Source organism: Triticum dicoccoides, chromosome 3A (assembly GCF_002162155.2).
Source record: "Triticum dicoccoides isolate Atlit2015 ecotype Zavitan chromosome 3A, WEW_v2.0, whole genome shotgun sequence".
NCBI lineage: Eukaryota > Viridiplantae > Streptophyta > Magnoliopsida > Poales > Poaceae > Triticum > Triticum dicoccoides.
In genome coordinates, this window is record NC_041384.1 from 162,358,867 (window position 1) to 162,371,860 (window position 12,994).

The window sequence follows — 12,994 nt, forward strand, 5'->3', positions numbered from 1 at the left end:
AAACTTGAGTTGGAAGTTTCTATCCCTAGAAAACTTTATGATGAGTGGGAACCTACTATTAAAATTAAAATTAAAGATCATTAATGCTATGCTTTGTGTGATTTGGGTGCTAGTGTTTCCACGATTCCAAAGACTTTGTGTGCTTTGTTAGGTTTCCGTGATTTTGATGATTGCTCTCTAAACTTGCACCTTGCAGATTCCACTATTAAGAAACCTATGGGAAGAATTAATGATGTTCTTATTGTTGCAAATAGGAATTATGTGCCCATAGATTTTATCGTTCTTGATATAGATTGCAATCCTTCATGTCCTATTATTCTTGGTAGACCTTTCCTTAGAACGATTGGTGCAATTATTGATATGAAGGAAGGAAATATTAGATTACAATTTCCGTTAAGGAAAGGCATGGAACACTTTCCTATAAAGAAAATTAAATTACCTTATGAATCTATTATGAGAGCCACTTATGGATTGCCTACCAAAGATGGCAATACCTAGATCTATCCTTGCTTTTTATGCCTAGCTAGGGGCGTTACACGATAGCACTTGTTGGGAGGCAACCCAATTTTATTTTTATTCCTTGCTTTTTGCTCATGTTTAGTAATAAATAATTTATCTAGACTCTGTTTTGGTTGTGTTTTTGTGTTTAATTAGTGTTTGTGCCAAGTAGAACCATTGGGAAGACTTGGGGAAAGTCTTGTTAATCTTGCTGTAAAAAACAGAAACTTTAGCGCTCACAAGAACTGCTGCCATTTTTATTTGGAAAGTGATATTTAGTTAATTATTTTTTCAGATGATTAATAGATAAATTATTCACGTCCAGCAATTTATTTTAGAATTTTTGGGGTTCCAGATCTTGCGCTAGCTACAGATTACTACAGAATGTTCTGTTTTTGACAGATTCTGTTTTTCGTGTGTTGTTTGCTTATTTTGATGAATATATGGCTAGTAAAATAGTTTATAAACCATAGAGAAGTTGGAATACAGTAGGTTTAAAACCAATATAAATAAAGAATGAGTTCATTACAGTACCTTGAAGTGGTCTTTTGTTTTCTTTCGCTAATGGAGCTCACGAGATTTTCTTCTTTAAGTTTTGTGTTGTGAATTTTTCAAGTTTTGGGTAAAGATTTGATGGATTATGGAACAAGGAGTGGAAAGAGCCTAAGCTTGGGGATGCCCATGGCACCCCCAAGATAATCTAAGGACCCCTAAAAGCCAAAGCTTGGGGATGCCCCGGAAGGCATCCGCTCTTTCGTCTACTTATATCGGTAACTTTACTTGGAGCTATATTTTTATTCACCACATGATATGTGTTTTGCTTGGAGCCTCTTGTATGATTTGAGAATTTATTTTTTATTTTACCACAATCATATTTTCTGTACACACCTTTTGAGAGAAACACACATGATTCGGAAATTATTAGAATACTCTATGTGCTTCACTTATATCTTTGGAGTTATATAGTTTTGCTCTAGTGCTTCACTTATATCTTTTAGAGCACGGTGGTGGATTTGTTTTATAGAAACTATTGATCTCTCATGCTTCACTTAGATTATTTTGAGAGTCTTAAATAGCATGTCAATTTTCTTAAATAATCCTATATGCTAGGTATACAAGATTAATAATAAAATTCTCTTATGAGTGTGTTGAATACTATGAGAAGTTTGATGCTTGATAATTGTTTTGAGATATGGAGATGGTGATATTAGAGTCATGCTAGTTGAGTAGTTGTGAATTTGATAAATACTTGTGTTAAAGTTTGTGATTCCCGTAGCATGCACGTATGGTGAACCGTCATGTGATGAAGTCGGAGCATGATTTATTTATTGATTGTCTTCCTTATGAGTGGTGGCCGGGGACGAGCGATGGTCTTTTCCTACCAATCTATCCCCCTAGGAGCATGCGCGTAATACTTTGCTTTGATAAACTGTAGATTTTTGCAATAAGTATATGAGTTCTTTATGACTAATATTGAGTCCATGGATCACATGCACTCTCACCCTTCCATCATTGCTAGCCTCTCTAATACTACGCACCTTTCGCTGGTATCATACACCCACCATATACCTTCCTCAAAACAGCCACCATACCTACCTATCATGGCATTTCCATAGCCATTTCGAGATATATTGCCATGCAACTTTCCACCGTTCCGTTTATTATGACACGCTCCATCATTGTCATATTGCTTTGCATGATCATGTAGTTGACATCGTATTTGTGGCAAAGCCACTGTTCATAATTCTTTCATACATGTCACTCATGGGTCATTGCATATCCCAGTACACCGCCGGAGGCATTCATATAGTCATATCTTGTTCTAAGTATCGAGTTGTAATTCATGAGTTGTAAGAAAATAAAAGTGTGATGATCATCATTATTAAAGCATTGTCCCAAGTGATGCCTATATACATGACCACACCTAGATATTCTCATAACTATGCTCAATTCTGTCAATTGCTCAACAGTAATTTGTTCACCCACCGTAAAATACTTATGCTCTTGAGAGAAGCCACTAGTGAAACCTATGGCCCCAGGGTCTATCTTTCATCATATTAATCTTCCAATACTTAGTTATTTTCATTGCTTTTATTTTACTTTGCATCTTTATCATAAAAATACCAAAAATATTATCTTATCATATCTATCAGATCTCACTCTCGTAAGTGACCGTGTAGGGATTGACAACCCCTTATCGTGTTGGTTGCGAGGATTTATTTGTTTTGTGTAGGTGCGAGGGACTCGCGCGTAGCCTCCTACTGGATTGATACATTGGTTCTCAAAAACTGAGGGAAATACTTACGCTACTTTGCTGCACCACCCTTTCCTCTTCAAGGGAAAACCAACGCAAGTGCTCAAGAGGTAGCATGGACTCATCTAGAATAACTTTGGGTTCAAGGGTTTTGATGTACAAGCAGAATCCCCACTTAGTACAGGCGAAGGCTAGCAATTTAGATTGAGAAGCGGCCAGCTAGAGAGCAACAACGTGATCATAACCATGCATTATGCATAAGTAACATTGGACACTAGCATGAGTAGGATATGAACACCATGAACATAAATATCATAGAGGCCATGTTGGTTTTGATTCAACTACATGCATGAACATGTACCAAGTCAGCCACTCGAACATTCAGAGGAGGATACCATATCATCATACTACATCACAGTCATTTTAACGCTATGTTGATATCCAAGATAAATCATTATCAACTCCCATCTACTTATGCATGGCTTGAGAAACTATAATCTCTAATTGTCATTGCAAACATGTTTAATCATAATGGGCTGAATCATGGATACTAGGTTAAACATATTTACACAGACAGAACAAGTCGAGTTCATACCTGTTTCTCTCTACCACGGCCAGTTCATCGAATATCGTCATTATTGCATTTCACTTGCACGAGCGAATGATATGAAGATAATAATAGTGCAAGAGTGCCATGGACTAAGCTGGAATCTGCAAACATTTTATTCAACAAGAGAAGACAAGGTAAAATGGACTCTTTATTAGTTCAACAATTATTCATATGAGAGCCAGTCAATATTTTCATCGTGGTCTTCTCCTCGGTACAACTCGAATAAAAAAGAAAAGAAGTTCAGAGAAACACACTGAAATATTTTTGGAGTTTTTGGTTTTCTTGAACAAGAAAATAAAAGAGAAAAGCAAAAATGAGAAAAACTATTTACACGGGAAAGCTCCCAACAAGCAAAAGAAGAACAAGGAAATCTTTTTGGGTTTTCTTTTTAATAATACTACTAAGCATGCATAGAAAAGTAAATTAACTATAACTAATTTTTTGGTTTTTTTCTAAAGTTTATTAAACACACAAGAAGAAAGTAAGAAAATAAATCTAAGCATGGATGATACAATGAAAAAGTGTGGACACTGACAAATGGAATAAGTGAACATGAATGTAAAGTCGGTGGAAACACGTACTCCCCCAAGCTTAGGCTTTTGGCCTAACTTGGTAGTCGATCAGTAGCCTGAAGGGTAGTAGTCGTGCTGAGGAGCGGGCATCCACTCGTCCCACTGTTGGGGCTCCTGCTGTGCCGCTTCCACAGCAGCCTGAGCGTTCTGGTAGGCGATGATGTCCACAGGCATGATCCTATATCTACCCCTGGTAGCAGAATCAAACAAAGCAGGTGCAGGCAGTGGAATAATATCATGAATTTTAATGCTAAAAACCAGGTTGTAAGGAATGGGAATGTTAGGATAATATCATGCAAGAAAATGATGGTGTTCCATGGCTGCCCTGTCTAGGTAGACCTTGGTCAAAGGGTAATCATGAGGGCGTATCTCGACCTCGAAGTGAGCCGCCAAACGAGTAGCAAAAATCCCACCATGTATTTCACCTTGGGATTTATTAAGATGGAGGTGACGAGCCACAATAGCTCCCAAGCTATGGGTGTTGTCGCCCTCTAGTGCTTGGTGTAAAACAACAAAGTCTGGTGCACTAAGCGCACCTACTTTCTTTCTAGCAAGCAAACACTTAGCAACAAATAAAGCAAAATAATGTACGCCAAGAAAGTATATGCTAGCAGCCGTGGTGGCTGACACCCCTCTCTCATCTCCCACTGTCAAAGTGCGATAAAAGTCCTCAAACCCAGTCGGCCTAGGCTTAGCTAAGCTCCCATCATAAGGGATCAAGCATATATCACAAAATTCAGTAAGTGGTATCTGATGGTTTTCAGCATATAAATTGAAACTCACTTCAGGTGGATTATTCCTAGGCAGGAAAGTAAAACTCTGAACAAAGATATTTGTGAGGATTTGGTGCTGGTCACACTCATCTGCGATGAAGTCGGTGAGGCCGGCATTTGCAACATATTGCATGAACTCCTGAAGAATCCCAACCTCTTCCAGGAATGGGGTGTGCGCCATTCGCACGCCCGTACATCTGCCAACCTCCGAGGGTGGAGATCACTGTCAGAAGACTCCCCAATAATACCCTTGGAGTTCTTCTTAGAGCCAAACTTCCTGAAAATATTCATGTCCGCGTACAATTTTCTGAAAATAAAAATTTTGGGTGTGACAAAAATTTGTCAACAAAACTTTATAAAGTTGATAGCAACTACTCATAGGGATACATAGAAGCCATAGCAAGCATTCAAACTACTTAGAACACTAAGAATTTAACATGCAAGCACATCTACAATAGCACCAAGAGTAGCTAATTATTCAAAAGATAAACCACTAAAGCAAAAACTAATTGGACAAACGATGGAGTCACATAATAAGCAACAATCCCCCCCAAACAGTTTCACAAATGGAGCTTCGAGCAAAGAGGTCAAAATCCGCAAGTTTGAGCTCAAGAACACAGGAGAGAGAGCAATGGAGATTTTTTTTCTGGAGGTAAGTGATGATGTGGGATGAAGAGGTAAGTGAGGGGGCCTGATGTCTACTATGCAACTTTATTCTTGTAGACACATGTTGGGCCTCCAAGCGCAGAGTTTTGTAGGACAGTAGCAATTTACCTCAAGTGGATGACCTAAGGTTTATCAATCCATGAGAGGTGTAGGATGAAGATGGTCTCTCTCAAACGACCCAGCAATAAAATACAAGAAATCTCTTGTGTCCCCAACACACCCAATACAATGACAAATTGTATAGGTGCACTAGTTCAGCGAAGAGATGGTGATAAAAGTCTAATATGGATGGTAGAAATATATTTTTAATCTAAATAAATGAAAACAGCAAGGTAGCAAATAGTAAACAGGCACAAAAATGGTGTTTCAATGCTTAAAAACAAGGCCTAGGGTCCGTACTTTCGCTAGTGCAATCTCTCAACAATGCTAACATAGTTGGATCATATGATTATCCCTCAAAGTGTAACGAAGAATCACTCCCGAGTTCCTATTAGTGGAGAACAAAAGATAGGAATTGTTTGTAGGGTACGAATGAAGGAAATATGCCCTAGAGGCAATAATAACTTATTATTTATATTTTCTTATATCATGATAAATGTTTATTATTCCTGCTAGAATTGTATTAACCAGAAACTTAGTACATGTGTGAATACATAGACAAACAGAGTGTCACTAGTATGCCTCTACTTGACTAGCTCGTTAATCAAAGATGGTTAAGTTTCCTAGCCATGGACAAAGAGTTTTCATTTGTTGAACGGGATCACATCATTAGAGAATGATATGATTGACTTGACCCATCCGTTAGCTTAGCACGATGATCGTTTAGTTTACTGCTATTGCTTTCTCCATAACTTATACATGTTCCTATGACTATGAGATTATGCAACTCCCGAATACCGGAGGAACACTTAGTGTGCTATCAAATGTCACAACGTAACTGGGTGACTATAAATATGCTCTATAGGTTTCTCTGATGGTGTTTGTTGAGTTGGCATAGATCGAGATTAGGATTTGTCACTCAGTGTATCAAAGAGGTATCTCTGGGCCCTCTCGGTAATGCACATCACTATAAGCCTTGCAAGCAATGCAACTAACGAGTTAGTTACGGGATGTAGCATTACAGAACGAGTAAAGAGACTTGCCGGTAATGAGATTGAACTAGGTATTGAGATACCGATGATCGAATCTCGGGCCAGTAACATACCGATGACAAAGGGAACACCGTATGTTGTTATGCGGTTTGACTGATAGAGATCTTCGTAGAATATGTAGGAACCAATATGAGCATCCAGGTTCCGCTATTGGTTATTGACCGGAGATGAGTCTCGGTCATGTCTACATAGTTCTCGAACCCGTATGGTCCGCACGCTTAACGTTCGATGACGGTCGATATTATGAGTTTATGTGTTTTGATGTACCGAAGGTTGTTCGGAGTGCCGGTTGAGATCACAGACATGATGAGGAGTCTCGGAATGGTCGAGACATAAAGATCGATATATTGGAAGCCTATGTTTGGACATCAGAATGGTTCTAGGTGAGTTCTGGCATATACCGGAGTACCGGGAGGTTACCGGAACCCCCCGGGAAGTATATGGGCCTTATTGGGCCATAGTGGGAGAGAGAGGAGAAGGGAGCCTAGGAGGGGTGCACCCTCCCCAAGCTCAATTCTAATTGGGTGGGGTAGGCCCACCTTTCCTCCCCCACTCTCCCCCTTCCTTCGTCTCCTAATCCAACTAGGGAAGGGGGGAATCCTACTCCCGGTAGGAGTAGGACTCCCCTTGGGCGCGCCATAGAGGGTCCGGTCCTCTCTCTCCTCCACTCCTTTATATACGGGGGAGGGGGGCACCCCATAAACACACAAGTTGATTGTTTAGCCGTGTGCGGTGCCCCCTCCACAGATGTCCACCTCGGTCATATCGTTGTAGAGCTTAGGCGAAGCCCTGCGTCGGTAACTTCATCATCACCGTCATCACGCCGTCGTGCTGACGAAGCTCTCCCTCGACACTCAGCTGGATCTAGAGTTCGCGGGACATCACCAAGCTGAATGTGTGCAGATCACGGAGGTGCCGTACCTTCGGTGCTACGATCGGTCGGCTCATGAAGACGTATGACTACATCAACCGCGTTGTCATAAAGCTTCCGCTTTCGGTCTATGAGGGTACGTGGACACACTCTCCCCGCTCGTTGCTATTCTTCTCCTAGATAGATCTTGTGTGATCGTAGGATTTTTTTTGAAATACTACGTTCCCTAACAATGAAACCACCTCAAAGGTATTCTTTTTGTTCAATCTATTCAAGAGTTCATACTAAAATAACACAAAGCTATTGTTTTTGTTTGATCTATCCTAGAGTTCGTACTAGAGTAACACCAAAGCGAATTCATATTCATAATACTCAATCCACACAAAGAACTATAAAGAGAACCCAAAGTTTCCGTCGGAGAAAAGATAATAAAAACATGCATCAACCCCTATGCATAGATTACCCCAATATCACCACGGGAATCTGCGAGTTGAATGCCATAACATATATCAAGTGAATCAACAAGATACTCCAATTGTCACCTCAAGTATTCATACCGCAAGACATGTATCATGTGTTCTCATCTTTGAATATTCAATCCGACATGAAAAAACTTCAAAGGGTAAAGATTCAATTCATCACAACAAGAGTATAGAGGGGAGAAACATCATATGATCCAACTATATTAACAAAGCCCATGATGTAGATCATGAGAGAGAGAGAGAGATTAAGCACATAGCTACTGGTACAAACGCTCAACCCCGAGGGTGGACTACTCCCTCCTCATCGTGGTGGCCGCCGGGATGATGAAGATGGCCACCGGAGATTATTTCCCCTCCGGCAGGGTGCCAGAACGGGTCTAGATTGGTTTTCGGTAGCTACGGAGCCCTGCGGCGACGGAACTTCTGATCTAGGTTAACCCCGAAGGGTTTCAGAATATTTGGGAATTTATAGTGCAAAGAAAGGGTACGGGAGGCCACCGAGGTGGGCACAACCCACCTAGGCATGCCAGGGGGGACTGGCGTGCCCTGGTGGGTTGTGCCCCCCTAGGGGGACCGTCCAGGTGCTACTCTGGCCCATTGGGAGTCTTCTAGCCCATAAAAATCTACAAAAAGTTTCGCAGTGTTTGGACTCCGTTTGATATTGATTTTCTATGATGTAAAAAACAAGCAAAAAACAGCAACTGGCACTGGGTACTGGGTCAATAGGTTAGTCCCAAAAAATGATATAAAGTTGCTATAAAATGATTGTAAAACATCCAAGAATGATAATATATTGGCACGAATACTTCATAAGTTATAGATACGTTGGAGACGTATCAGCATCCCCAAGCTTAATTCCTACTTGTCCTCGAGTAGGTAAATGATAAAAGAAATAATTTATGAAGTGTGAATGCTAGCAAAGTGCACAAGTTTGATCAATGATAATTTTGCAATCACTTTTCCTAGCATCATAACAACAATTATTTCTTATGAAACTCCTCATGTTATAGTGGCAACCAATTCACATGTTAAGGTTCAAACAATGAATTCTGTTGAAACCCAGCAACCTATGTTCTTAGTCACCAAGCAATTGCAATTCAACTTATTCAACAGAGTTTAAGTAAGAGCTCCACATACTCAACCATCATATAGTCTTCTATGATTGCTAACACCCACCTTGTACACATGAGCAAAACGTTTCAACCGGACACATGGAAAGATAGGGGCTTATAATTTCACCTCCCAACGTATTCGCCTCAAGGATGATGTCAACAATAATAACTCATGCTACCCTTATTCAACTCGACATATGTGCCTAGATCTTTGCTCACCACATGATGCTTGCCGAAAGAGACAAATAAAAAGAAATAGACGTAAGAACTTTGAATCTTTGCATAAAAGTAAACACATAAAAGTAAAAGATAGGCCCTTCGCAGAGGGAAGTAGGGATTTGTAGAGGTGCTAGAGCTCAAAGCGAAAATTGAGAGATAAAAACATTTTGAGAGGCTGTAGCTACCAGACCTCAAACAGTCTGATCTCTGTGCTCCGGTGCCATCCCTGGATCAGTAATGCTGACACCACACAGTACTCGGAGGATTTATAGTAGAGTTGCAATCACACACTTATTACATCGAGTGTCTCAAAAGAGAACTTATTACAATAAATATGGCTTAAGGCCATCCAATTACGATAACAGCGGAAGGCTTGGAAGATAAGTGAGTCCATCAACTCCAACGACATCACTGAGTATAGAACCACGACCTAAAAACTCCTTAATCGTCGTCTGAAAAGTCTACAACATTAACGTTGCAGCCAGAAAACGGGTCAGCACATGGAATATGCTGGCAAGGTAACACATAGAGAGTAATGGAATGCAACAGCTATACTATATGCATATTTGGCTGGTGGAAAGCTCTATGGTTACAGTTTTGCATAATGCCAATTTTTCCCTACTTCAAAGGAATAAGTTTAATTACTATCATGGTGGTTGTTAAACATTGAGAATGGTTGACAACATTCTCAATCCCAATTAAGCATCATCATTAACCCAACAACATTAATTTTAGAGTAACATGTTGAGATTCACACGATAATCCAGATACTAGTTACTCAAGATGTCCATAACCGGGGACACGGCTAATCATGATTAGTTTGTTACACTCTGCAGAGGTTTGCACACTTTTCCCCACAAGACTCGATCGCCTCCATTGGATTTCTCACACTACATGGTGTTTGAGAAACGGATGACCGAGACACAGTCTTTCAGAAGCGCTAGCACCTTACGATGGATAGACCGGTACACCTACTTTCCCCTACATCTGCTAGTCTACCCTGTAAGAGTTCGCACGACTTAATCAACTATGCCAGAGCCCATAATGGCTTGTGGCTGCACACGGAAGTTTCTAGTTTGAAAAATCTCATGATCCCTTTGAGCCTGGGTGGCGGTCCAAAAGAAAACAGACATGTCCTGGAATACCCAGGTGCCTCAATCCACCCAGATGTGTATTTAAGTTGCCACCTTAGATAAACCATTAATTATCAATCTCACATCTATCATGGATTTCACTCACCCAATCCACATCTACTAGCATAGCATGGCATAATAAGCAAACGTAGAAGTAACTCCCAAAGGTTTGATAATAAACAGGTAATAGGTACTACCTCATCTACTTCCCATCCCACAGTTTAATTAGATCCTAATCATGCAATGTGTGAAGATTGATCTAATGCAAAAAAACTGGGTTGTAGAAAAGGTATGATCAAAGTGTTACTTGCCTTGCTGATGATCCGCGAAACCTAACAATTCGAAGTAATAGGCGGCGCACTCTGGGTACTCTATCGCAGGCAAACAAACAAGCATACAATAAGTACTCATCTAATGCATAGGTAAAACTCAAATAAGAGATCTAACCAGAAGGTTCAACTTAAGAACTCCGGTTGGCAAAAGGAATCAAATCGAACGAAGCAAAGAAAGTCAAACGGCGAAAGAAAACAACTTCGTTCTAGTAATCTGAACCTAAGTCAGATTTTACAGTAGCAAAAACTTGTTTAAGTTGATTATTCGGATAGAGGGTTTCGAGACAAAACTCCAGGCGCTTGAATCGCCTGATTCCAATAAACGAGCGAAAAGTTAAACTAAAACGAAAATCGGGTCAGAAATCGCGATCAGAAAATAACCGCGGAAAAATCCAACAAAAAAGAAAAATGACGAAAGGAATTTAAAAAAAAATGGCACGGATTTCGAGGTGCGGCGATCCTCGGGCGACGCGCGGCTCCGGCGGATCGGCGGCAGGGCGGCGGCGGCGGCTAGGGTTAGGGTTCGGGCGGCGGCTGCTGGTGGGCTGGCTCGGGCCCGAGGCACGGCTTATAAAGCCCCCCGGCCAGCAGAGTTCTGGCCGGTTACGGCCCGAAGTCGGTTCCGTTTTTTATTCGCTCGGAAGAAAAATAAAAAGAAATACTAAACGGACTCCAAAAATCCCGAAATAAATTTTCCCGGGCTTCTAAAATCAAGCCCGACAAAGTGAACATTTATTTGGGCCCTAAATGCAATTTTGAAAAACGCGCATTTTTCCTAATTCAAATAAAAACAACAAAAAAAACTCTGAAATAAAACTATTTGATTTTTTTTATTAAATCCTCAATATTTCTATATTTTGGGAAAGTCATTTTATTCCCTCTCTCATAATTTTGTAATAGAAATAATTGATGATAAAATAAATAAAATCAAATGATCCTATTCTCAAAATTTGAGAAAACTCAAATATGAAAATAACGAAATCCCCAAGTCTCTCCGTGGGTCCTTGAGTTGCTTAGAATTTCTAGGATCAAAACCCAAAGCAAATAAAATATGATATGCATGATGATCTAATGTATAACATTCCAAATTGAAAATTTGGGATGTTACAAACCTACCCCCCTTAAGATGAATCTCGCCCTCGAGATTCGGGTTGGCTAGAAAATAGGTGAGGGTGGTCTTTGAGCAAATCTTCCTCTCATTCCCAGGTGGCTTCATCCTCCGTGTGGTGGCTCCACTGAACCTTGCAAAACTTGATAACTTTGCTGCGAGTAACTCGACTGGCAAACTCGAGGATCTTAACTGGTTCTCCTCATAGGTCAAATCGTTATCCAACTGAATAGTTTCCAAAGGCACTGTGTCTCTCAATGGTATGTCAGCTATCTCCGCGTGACACTTCTTTAACTGGGAAACGTGGAACACATCATGAATTCCTGACAATCCTTCGGGCAATTTCAACTTGTAGGCCACTTGTCCCATACGCTCCACAATTCGATATGGTCCTACAAATCGTGGCGCTAACTTCCCTTTAACTCCAAAACGCTTTGTTCCCCGAAGGTGAGATACTCGAAGATAAGCTCTGTCTCCAACTTCGTAAATTGTCTCCTTGCGTTTAGAATCTGCATAACTCTTCTGTCTGGACTAGGCTACCTTGAGCCTATCCCGAATCAACTTCACTTTCTGTTCAGACTCCTTAATCAAGTCAGGTCCAAACAACTGACGGTCTCCAACTTCGTCCCACGATAACGGTGTCCTGCACCTCCTTCCGTACAAAGCTTCGAAAGGGGCCATCTTCAAACTGGTTTGGTAACTGTTGTTATAAGAGAACTCTGCATATGGCAAATTATCGTCCCAACTAGATCCATAATCTAGCGCACAAGCTCTCAGCATATCCTTCAAAATCTGATTGACTCTCTCGGTCTGTCCATCTGTCTGCGGATGAAAAGCTATACTGAATTCTAGCCTGGTTCCCAAAGTTTCGTGCAACTGCTTCCAGAACTTTGAGGTAAACTGGGTTCCTCTATCTGATACGATACTCCTCGGAACTCCATGCAGACATACTATTCTGGTCATGTATATTTTTGCCAACTTAGCACTGGTATAAGTGGTCTTTACTGGGATGAAATGAGCTACTTTCGTCAATCGATCGACTACAACCCAAATCGAGTCATAGCCTGAACGAGTCCTGGGCAATCCCGTGATAAAATCCATGCCTAACTTATCCCACTTCCATTCGGGTATCGGCAATGGTTGTAACAATCCCGCTGTCTTCTGATGCTCTGCCTTTACTCTCTGGCATACATCACAAACTGCTACATACTCT